The 11,271-nt window shown below is 31.5% G+C and overlaps 1 long non-coding RNA gene across 1 annotated transcript; it reads right to left on the reverse strand.

The window, feature by feature from the left end:
• Window positions 1-1,236: 1,236 nt before the first annotated feature.
• Window positions 1,237-10,714, reverse strand: LOC111086630. Its single transcript, XR_002611365.1, has 4 exons — window positions 9,301-10,714; window positions 7,947-8,100; window positions 7,207-7,290; window positions 1,237-5,593 (listed from the first exon to the last, which is right to left on the reverse strand). It is a non-coding gene; the product is annotated as an uncharacterized LOC111086630 (long non-coding RNA).
• Window positions 10,715-11,271: the final 557 nt, after the last annotated feature.

An 11,271-nucleotide genomic window follows, 5' to 3' on the forward strand; every position in this document is an offset into this window, starting at 1 on the left:
AAATAATTGACCCGCGATCAAAAAAGGTTGCCAACCACTGGTGTAGTGGTTCTCAAAATGTGGTTCGTGCACCACTGGTGGTCCGTCTGCTGGTCCAAAATGCAAGTCACATCAAAAGCAGCGTCATTCTTCCGATTAAATATAAGTTTTTTGCAGCGGCAAGCGAAACCGGGTGGGTTAGGGCTGGTAGATGTTCAGGGGGTCTTTTAACCCCCGAAATGGTCTGATGACGAAAAAGATTTAGAACCACTCACTAGCTTGGTGAAATGGATTAAAATTTTACAATGAACTTGGTAAATGGCAATAAAAAGAGTCGAAAAAGTCGTGCAAATTGGTTATTAATTTATTTGCCCTTGATTGCCATCATATCTTGGCCCACTCTGCATCATGATAGGCTCAAATTCCCACCTTAAAGGTAAGAAAATAAAATAAAAAATCAGGTGAGGCATGCACCTGAACTACTAAATTTTTCCCCTGCCGCAAAGTTTGATTCACTCCCATTTTTACCCATTGTGTAGTTTTGTCCTTAACACACAAACTTTCAAGATTATTTTAAAACAAGTAATCTTTGACTAATTTTGGTATTATAGTAATACTTTCCTGTGATAGACTTCCAAGACGAATGCAGTTATTACTGGAACGTTTTGAAGCATGCTTGCAAAGTGATTTCGAGAATATTACCATAACTAATACTTCTCATATAATTACCTCCTATAGTCCAAATTGCTTTCATTAACAATTTTATTTTCCCTTACACACTTCTCTCTTTTTTAAACTGTGATTTATTTAAATCATGAATTGATATTTTTATTGCTTCGGGGTAAATAAAAATTACTCGAGAAGCCATGCACATTTTGAAAATATATTATATGACCCTGTATTTATTATTTTTGAGTGTTAACGAAAATAAATTTCAACTTGTCCTTACGCAATGTTTCACTCACTTCCAGCTTAACCTTGTTGAGAATATTTGAAATAGAAATGTTAGATAATTCCCTCTCATTTTTGGACATTAATACTTCTTGATTACTAACGTGAAAAGACAAACTTGAGCTTACCTTAAGGAATTTACAGAAAGATTGGCTATCACAGTTCGAATATTCCACAGCACCTTTTTCGACGCGTGAGATATATAGAACTTAAAAGAGTACTTTCGCGTTTAAAGATTTATCCCCCAAGTATTCCACAAACTCGATTTATTTGACGCTTTTTCAGACCCCCTGTACATCGGCTAGCAGAAGTTCTAGTTAGAATCGGCATGCTCTCCTCGCGCTCCGAACTAACCATAAGCTGACTGTAGAATAAATTGACCACACTTTCAACAGTCTGCGATTCTTAAAGGGCAACCTTTGGTATTTACGTTTATAGCATTCGAAAAGTTCAGAATAACATGACTGCGCCCCCACGAATTTATGGTCGAGTCTATTCCACTATAGGTGGTGAAGTTGATTTTTTTCCGATTGTGTTTGCTTAGATTATTTACATATTTTCACACAGCAGCACAGATTATAAATAAATCAATAAATTGCCATCGCTCAGTGATTTATTTCCTAAGACATTATTACTTCTCTACAGCACATGTATTACATGAACTCATTAAATAAGTCATTAAGTTTGAATTTGTCTGCAATGTAATATCGTCAGCACGGTAGTTTAACTAAATATATATATATACTAAGATACAGTAAATTATTAAATACGTGGTTCATAGCATCTCATATCACAGAAACGTTTGAGCATTTACAGTAATATATTCTATTAAATAACCTCGTTTTCTGTTAACGTGTTTTAGTTAATATCCGAAATTCGAGTACTTGTTATCCCTATTTCTGGCATTGTAAAACGATTACTGGATATGTGCTCCGTGTATGTGTGTGTGTATATATATGTGTGTGTGTGTGTTGTACTTACTCTTTGTTACGAGTTAGTTTCATTCAAAGACAAACATTTTGTAACGTAACAAAAATAAATATGAAATTGAAGGTAGATTTGGTTCTTAAGAAAAGGTCATTTGATGAACGAATTACACTCACGTTCCCAAACTCTAAGATTTTGACCTATGACCTATTGTTCAGTAAAACAGGAAGGTATTTTAATTTCTAGTAAAATTTAAAATAATTTTTACACTATTGCGAACACAACGAATAGAATGCATCTTTGAAGCACTAGGAAGCAGTTTTGCTGTAACAAAAGAAAAAGCAAACTAAATATTATAAAATTAGTAGCATTGCAAAGCGTATGAAAACTTAAGTTGGATCAGAGACTAAAAGACATTTAACAAAATAATCGGAAAGAAGCATGTTTACACGTAGTTTAATAGTAATCACTTTGGAACATGACCTTTTGTTACAGGGTAAGGTATCACGTTGTTGTCGTTCAAAATTTAAATGAGTATCTCCTCCAAAGCTGTTTTTTCTGTCTTACAAGTGTGTTTCACCAGCAAGCATCATATTTCACTCTTAATTTGTGACCTCAATTTTTCAGATATGAAAATAGGTTTACATGAAAATGTTATGTCTATATATTCAAGAATTAAAATTTATTACTAGAAAAGTATATTACGGAGGTAATTGCCCCCACCCCCCCTTCCCCACTGGCTCAGCAGTAAGCCTGAGGTCTTCTTCCATGCATTTACTATAAAGTTAACGTGACTTCCCAATTTCTTTTATGTTCTAAATTCTTAACAATGTTTTAAGGCACAAGTAATTATAACCTTCATTTTAGTATGGCTACATTTAGTACGTTGCTATCATCGTTGATATCTTCAACTTGAACAGGATGCAACAAATATTTTGTAAATAAAGCCACTCCTCCCCCTCTTTTTCAGTACTCTATCCCTATTAACTAACCTTATAACCCTGTATTTCAAAGAAATTTCTGTCATCAAAATTGTCTGCATTGAACCAAGTTTCAGTTATTCTCATTATACCAAAATTATGTTTCAACTAGTGCTCTAAGGTCTCATATTTTATTTCTTATACATCTAGCATTACAATAATAACAGTTTATCTACCCTTTCTTTACTTTGTTCCTACACTATACTTTTCTCTATATTTTTTCTTCCTTTAGTTTATACCGTCCTTACCACTGTAGTCCTAGCTTAAAGTTGCCACACTCTTTTTCCCATTGAACTGATCCCATAAAGCTAACCTACTCTTTCTTTGATATTAACCTAAGCCTAGTATTCAGTCCTAGTTACTTACTTATAATTTCATCTCCACAGTTAAATCTTGCATTATCTCTGACAGAAGTAAGTTATTATGGCTCTTTTCTTTAAATGTCTTTATCAATCCCTTGTACTTATGAATTAACTTCTCTTACCTACCCTTCTCTCAATATTAGTCTTTTATGTACACAATAAAGATTGCATCACTGCTAGCACCTTTTAATATACCACTTGTTTTGTTAGTTACATCTTCCACCCCTGCCCCTGGATAGTGTAACCTTAATTGTTTTTTCCTGTTTACCCCACAGTCTGTCCTATTTACATGTCATACCAAAGAATCAACTATAAATATAACTTCTTTAAGTTCTTCATTCTCATCCTTCTTTGTCTCTTTTGTTTTCCTTCCATTCCATAATTTCTCATTAGTACAAGCTAAAGGCTGACATCTGTAAATATTGATGTACTTGTGAGTATTCCTGAAACTATGACAGAGATTGCATACATCATTGCATTTTGATACCAGGTTTTCACATAATTTAGCTCAAAGTCCATATTAAAAAAAAAGTGTATGAAACTTTAAAATAATGATAAAGTAACTCAATCGGTCAATAGGCTGAATTAAATCAGTTTCTGAGAAAATCAATGACTCCTGAGACTTTCATTAATCTACACTATGCAAAGTAGTTGGTGGGACAGATACTTTCCAAAGTGCTTCCAAGTCTGGAAAGATAGGAACACCATTTTGTCTTCATATTTGATTACTGTTACCACATAACAATTCCATCTGCTGAAAGCGGGTAACTGTTTCTTATGACAGTACAGAGTGCCAGAGCTGTTTACACTATGGACTATACGACAGCAACTAGAGTAATTACCAATAAGGAGTAGAATGATTTCAGCTTAAAACTAAGAAGAGATACTTCGCCCCTACAGTTTGTCAAACAGCAATATAAAGTTTGTTTGGATACACCTATCAAGATCATAACTTCTACTGTCTGTTTTCTTGAAAGATTAGTCTAGACTTCACTTCTATACCAGTGTTTGATGTCTGCAGGAGAGATGAGCAAAATGCTCATACATTATTGCATGTAACCACTGCTTTCAGACAGGTGAGCAATTATAAGTGTGAACAGATGTGCACATTTTATTGTGCTTTTGAAAGGTATGGAATCAAACTCAGTTGAGTAAATCAGTGGGAATGAAAATAGGCCAAGATTATCTGTTAGAAGTAATGGGTACAGAGAATTGACTACATTAAGATCTGTACAAATCAAGTTAACATATTGTGCTAGGTACTACATTAGTAATACTAATTTTCGAGTCTACATATTTTGAGGGTGTACTGGATTCATTTTCTAATATTTCTGTACATGTCTACAGGCTTAGAGACTGGATCCATTTCCAAACATGTTAGTATTTTCAAAGACAGATAAAGTACTAAATAGATCACAGTTGATCTTTAATATCCAGCTCACCTTACAAATGTATTTGAACAGAACCAGGATTGTTCTTTGGTTTCTAGTACTTTTATTAAAAAAACTAAATATTCCTCAATCTCAGCTTAAAAACTTTTTTCAAGAATCTATGAAAACAAAAGAAATGTATATAAATAAATAAATGTTTTTTCAACTGACAACATTAAACCTTCATAAGAAATATTAGTTACAAGTCAACATGTACAAAACTTTTATCTTTCATTAGTAAAATGAATGAATGTTATACAATGGAACCACACTTTCTTTATCATAAAAGTTTTTATATATATACAGTTCTTCCAATTCCACATCACAGTGAGGTTAAATTAATAAAACTTAGTTTTCTTCAAAAGCCAACAACATAAATTAACACAATTATTCTATGAAATATTTTCACACAATAAGTAAAAAGATCATTGTTACTAATCGCAAACTGATAGAAAATTAACGACTAATAAGAAACATTTCCAGAAAACTCCTACTTCCAAAAAATTCAAATACTGAAGTATACGAACAGTTTTCCTAATCATACAGATATGTCTACACGGAGGTTCTCTGTTTAAAAACACAACATTCTAAACTTCTTTACAGACAAAACAAACACAGGTACAGTTTTCCTGACGCGCTCTCTTGAGATCACTTTGCATGTACAGTGATTACCTGTTAAAAACACAACTTTTTAAACTTCTTTTTTTACAGACAAAGCAAACACAAGTACAATTTTTCTGACACTGTCTTGAGATCACTTTGTATGTACAGTTATTAGCCATGAAAACACAAACTTTATTATCATGAAGAATGATTAAACCAAAGCCACTTCCCGAGCATTATGGAAACAATCTTAAGGAAATTGTGCCTGTACAAAGTAGAATGTTGCCCCTCAATTCTTTATACCAACTCTTATTATCTTTTAGGAACAGGCAAGGCAACAGAAAAAAATTATACCAATGACCTGAAACAGAGAAAATTAAAACATCATTACTTAAATGTTTCTCAAGAACTTTAAGAAAGTCAAAAATAGTTACTGTTAACATAATTGTAAATAAAACTACCATGTTTCTATAAATAACAGAAAGTAACCTTTAAATTCAATAATGTCATAAAATCTGTAGAAAAAACAAACATTAAAAATTATTTCTACATTAATTTTGTAAAAGTCTAGAAATATATTTTGTCTGAAATACTAAATAATTGACAGATGGTCATATCTATAAATATGTAAATACTAAGATGTAACTTAATGTACAATGTACATACAGTTTGAAGTAATAGAAAGAAAAAAAAGCTGACAAAATTGCATACGTTAAAATACAAACTAATATGTTATAATGAAATGATGTTTGTAGTTCAAATCTTTATGACTAAGCTAAACATGTGTTAACTGTTTTTTCAAAATAATGAAACTTTTTAAAATTCAGGTGTATCAATATCTGTATATGCACATGAGAGAAAACAAATATAAAAATCACAGACACAATACAAACATTCAACACTGGGACACAAATCATGAGGTGGGTCATCATTCTACCAGGGCACATTACATGGTGACCCACCTTATGATTCGTGTCCCAGTGTTGGATGTTTGTATTGTGGCTGCAGTTTATTTTTTTGTCTCTCTCATGAATTTACATTTAATTGTATTTCACCAAAGGTATGGATATAATGTGTAAGATTCACACTATCCTTCCGTATGATGTATTCTATTCTATAATTTTTAGCTTTTCTAATTAAATACATTTGTACATCTATTGACAACCCCATTTATCAATTAACGTTTACACTTGGAGCAACCCTGTCTACATATAAAACACTATGTTAAATTAATGAGAATTGTAAATATATTTAGAGTAATATTACCTATACATTAATGATTTATGTACATAAAGTGACAAGTGGTGAATCGAATGATAGATTAGGCTTCATATTTACTTTTAGAATTTTAAACATCTTTGCTGCTTAATGATTCAGAAGAATAAATCAGTCAACTCAAAACAGGTTTGTTATAATAATTGTTTTGAGTGAATTTTTCCCATATAAAAGCCCACATCAACAAAATTAAAAATAAATTTATAAAAACTGTCATAAAGAATGTTAAAAGCTACATTTTGAGTACTTTAACTACTCATGCTACAACTTTTTCTTATCATGCTTGTTGCCATAAGCATTAAAGCTAGCCTTATCCATTACTAGGCAATGAAAGTGTACAACAGAACGATTTGGTACATTTGTTAATTGGTTACTGTATTGTTTTTGGGTTTGTAGATTTGTCTTTAGAATCATTAAAAAAATATCTATGCAGTGCCCACATATGGTCCTATCCAGCTGCCTTGCTTATCTTGTCTTAAGGCCAGCTCCTATTAGCATTACAAATGGGATCCTATACTTTCTAATCTATAGTACTTTCAGAAATATTAATTTATTTTCACACTCCTATGTTTTTAATATACAAGCTGTTTAAAAGAATACAAATATTATATAGGCCTTGTAGAGCAAAACAACTTTCTTGATTATTATAAAGACAAATAACCATAAAACTAACATCAAAATAATAAGGCAAAGTCTAACCTGTACAAAGACAATCCCAATGCCAGTACCTCCAACAATCAGGATTTTGCCTTCCAGAAATCTAGACAAGGCATCAATGCATCCCTAAAAATTCAAAGCCATTGATAAATTCACATAAAATAAGTCATCAAAAACTGTGTTATCTAATGAAGAAAAAAAAGTGATTATTTTTTACATTAAAAAAGCTATAAATTTCTTATACCAACTTTAATCAGTGTTCAAAAAAAAGTTCACAGTGAAATTCATATGCAAGATATCATAAACTATCAAGTTAAAACCTACAACCAAGTTGACAAAGCAACCTTTTAATAATTTTTCCTCTCACATATGATTGTTTTTACCCAAAAATCTGGCAGAACATGAGAAATATCTTACTTATGATCCTGAAAACCTAAATTACTACTAAATAATCATGATCACTGCTTACACTAAAATGTTAATCATAGTAAACTTAAATTTTTTATTGGTTTAAGTAATTTTTCCTGTTAGAAATCAGATAATGATACTAAACAAATCTTACATTATTGCAATATGCAAAGCAAAAAACTGAAAGGAGACAGACAAAAAATAGATAAATCCTTCCCAAGACAATGTGGTCATTCACCAATATTTAATTATACATTTTAATGTTAAGTAACAATGAATTTTGGAAAAATTAAATCCATACACAATAATTACACTAACTAAGAAAAATATTAGTAATAATTTTAACAATTAACCTGCAACATTGACAAACTTACAGTTCTGTAATGATTATCAGACAGATTACATGTTTTAGTGGGGTTCTTTCCTGCACAGCAACTATAAGGTAGCTTGCCATCATCCAAATACTGTCCCCATTCTGTTACATTATTAGCTCCACAACATTGTTGCTTTCAGCTGTAGACATATTTACTGAATAAACCAGTTTTATTTTATTATATATGTGTGTGTGTATATATATATATATATATACATATAAAGACACATACACTTTAAAAGATGTCAAATCCGCAGTGTAAACTGCTGAAATGTAAATAGCACTTAAAACTTCTTTGAGTAAATGTCATTCTTTTACATTTAATAAATCTAATCATTTCAGCAGTATCAGAATTCAAGAGGGCCTGGAAATCCTTGAATAATTATCAAAATTTGGATTGTCAATTCCAGACCTACAAATAATCACGAAAATTGTGAAAGAATTTTTAAAAGTTTTGAAATTTAGACAATGAACTGACCCAAAAATTTTAATGAAGTTTAAAAATAAGTAAACAGTTTGAAAACATTGTTTATCAATCAAACAGACTATTGTGCCATGTGCGCACAGTGCACATTATCATCAGACATGCTGACTGGCCCAAGAACATGATCACCATATTTTAACCAATCTGTTGATACTGTGATTTAACCAGGTAAGAAGCTGTTCTTTTATGTTTTAAATATATTATGAAGCACTGTAACTTTGGCTATAAGTTAATAAAATTAGTCATATTTGCATTAAGAGGTTACAATTTTGCATAATATATTATACTCTATAGACCTTCAAGGTACACATGCATAGGTTAGATCTTCAATCATTCCTACGAATAAGACACCAACGTTAAAATCTAACATGTCTAGTGTTAGTACCTAGGCCTAATGTGGTAACTAGATTTAGATCTAGTCTCAAGATCTGGATTCACATTATAACATCATAAAAATTGTTAAATCGACACAACTATAGGCACCTAATTAAGTCTGCACAGGTAGATATAGGCCCGATATTTAGTGCTATGGGCCTAATCGGTTAACATCAGGCCTAATGGTTTGTGCATGATATAAGAAGCAGATTGAGTTATATGTGTAACAGTTGGATCTAATAGATCTAGATATATATATATATATAATGTTAAATCTAGTTTTCCAAAAATTAAACAGAAAATGTATTCGTTACTAGACCTAGAGATCTCTTAGTGCCATTCATTTTCAATGAAATCACCAAATTTTCCTTTAGGTTATCTTGTGTCTATTAGCATATGTTCTAAATAGCAAATGTGAAGAAATTTTACTTGATCTTGAATTCTTCACTCAGTTGTATTTGCAGGAATCAGATACAGATCTAATAATAAACTGTACCTTTTCCATTAAATCTTCATCTATTGCTGCTTGCACATCCATATCAGCATTTGTTAGCCCTAAGTCTGGGTTTAACTTGTGTTGACATTACCTCTCATTATACTTCTGTATGCTCGTGCCAGCTATGAAAGAAAGTGATAAATCTGCATCCAACATTTGTTAAAGTAATATAATATGTGATAACTCACACCAATAAATATTTCATTTAATCTTTTATTAGGTCTACAGCATAACTAAAATTGTCCATAATTTATGAGATGTCAGGTTTTTGTGCTTCAGAGCATGTGCAGCACATACATCATGTTACATACATAGTAACTGTACAAATTCTACATGCCTATGTTTGCATTTCTGCATTGAGACCAGTGATTGGCAAAAAGAAATTCCTAAATAATGCAAAACCTAACAATGTATTGGACATCCAATATTGCCAAACTAAATGTAGGCTATCATGTAGACGTCAGTCTTCTAAAGGCAATTTTATTCATTCATGTTAGACCTAGATCTATTTGCTTGTAGCAAGTAATTCTCTATGAATCCTGCCAAAACAGGCTTCACCTATCAAAACAATAATAGCAAAGTTATAATGATGCATGCTAATACATGTATCTATACTTATAAAAGTAAAAAAATTGTTTGTTTGTCCGTGAACTATTCCATGGTCTTTGGACCAATCTCAACCAAACTTGATATGGTGATAAACTGGACCAAGGAGATATCATAAGATGGTTATTACCCAACCACACCTACCCTGGATCAAGCTCACAGCAAAAATATGTTTGTTTAGCTAATGACTCCACAGTATTGGACCAATTTTTATTTTGAGATTTTTCTTCAAAAGTTTTTTTCTAGTTTTTTCAGGAAAAATCTGAGTTCTTCCTTAAAATATGTCAAACATTCACATACTTTCTAGGAAAAATGGCAACAAAAACACAAGGTTAAACCCTTAAAGTGACAGGACTACATCTGAAAACCTCTTCCTTTTCACATGATCAATTCTGTATTGGATGTTCAAGAGTAGGATCACCAAGAAATCTCCTTATTTTGGCCCAGGAGGAAGGAAGAACTTCTAATGTTGTGTATCAAGAATCGCTGAGAGAGTGAACAAACACTGAGAAGGATTAGTAAAAGTAACAAAGTAAAGTAACTGTCACACCATTTCTGTAATGTGGAATAAGATAGGTGTGAAATAAAGTAGTTGTGAAGTAAATTATGCATATAAATACAAATTCTTGATTTAATTTATTAGTTGAAGCCCTACATTCAATCTTTACGCCCTTGGAAAAAGGACAGGTGCCTTAGCTTGTGTTATAATAAAAATAATGATTCTTAATGAATAAATAACAGTACTTAATCTCAATATAAATCTTATGATAAATATGAAGTAGTAAATTCTACCAAATCTAAAATATTAAAAGGCATTAGATAATAATTCAATACATTTGAATATTGTATATAATGTTAAAAGACCAACACAAAATAAACAAATGTACATTGTTCGTATTGTGAATTTAATTTTCATATCCATCCCCCTGCAAGTTTGTGAAATGCCAAGCAAGTGTAGTTTTAAAACAAGCTGGTTTTCAAATTAAACTACCAGAAGTGGTTAGAAAGAGATTCACACCCTAGAAAAGCAAGATCTAAACCTTGCCAAAGTTCATTTGACATCAGCAACACGGGAGAAGCAGCTTTGTGCAATCACATGACAAACAAGAAACATGTAGAAAACATAAAGATATTGAAGGCAATATCATGCAATAACACTATTATGTGCCCCTTCTTCAAACTGCCCATCCCTCAAAAAAACCTGTATCAAACATAATCCAAATGACATATGTACAAAACTAGCAAGCTAATGAAGTGTTTTCACATACGAGTTCACTAATTTATATACTAAAATAGCTTTGCAAGACCTAATAAAGTCTTTAATTTTTTGAAATTGATAAATTTCTCAATGGTGATAGTTATTTC

This window comes from Limulus polyphemus, unplaced genomic scaffold (genome assembly GCF_000517525.1).
Source record: "Limulus polyphemus unplaced genomic scaffold, Limulus_polyphemus-2.1.2 Scaffold1272, whole genome shotgun sequence".
Classification (NCBI taxonomy): domain Eukaryota; kingdom Metazoa; phylum Arthropoda; class Merostomata; order Xiphosura; family Limulidae; genus Limulus; species Limulus polyphemus.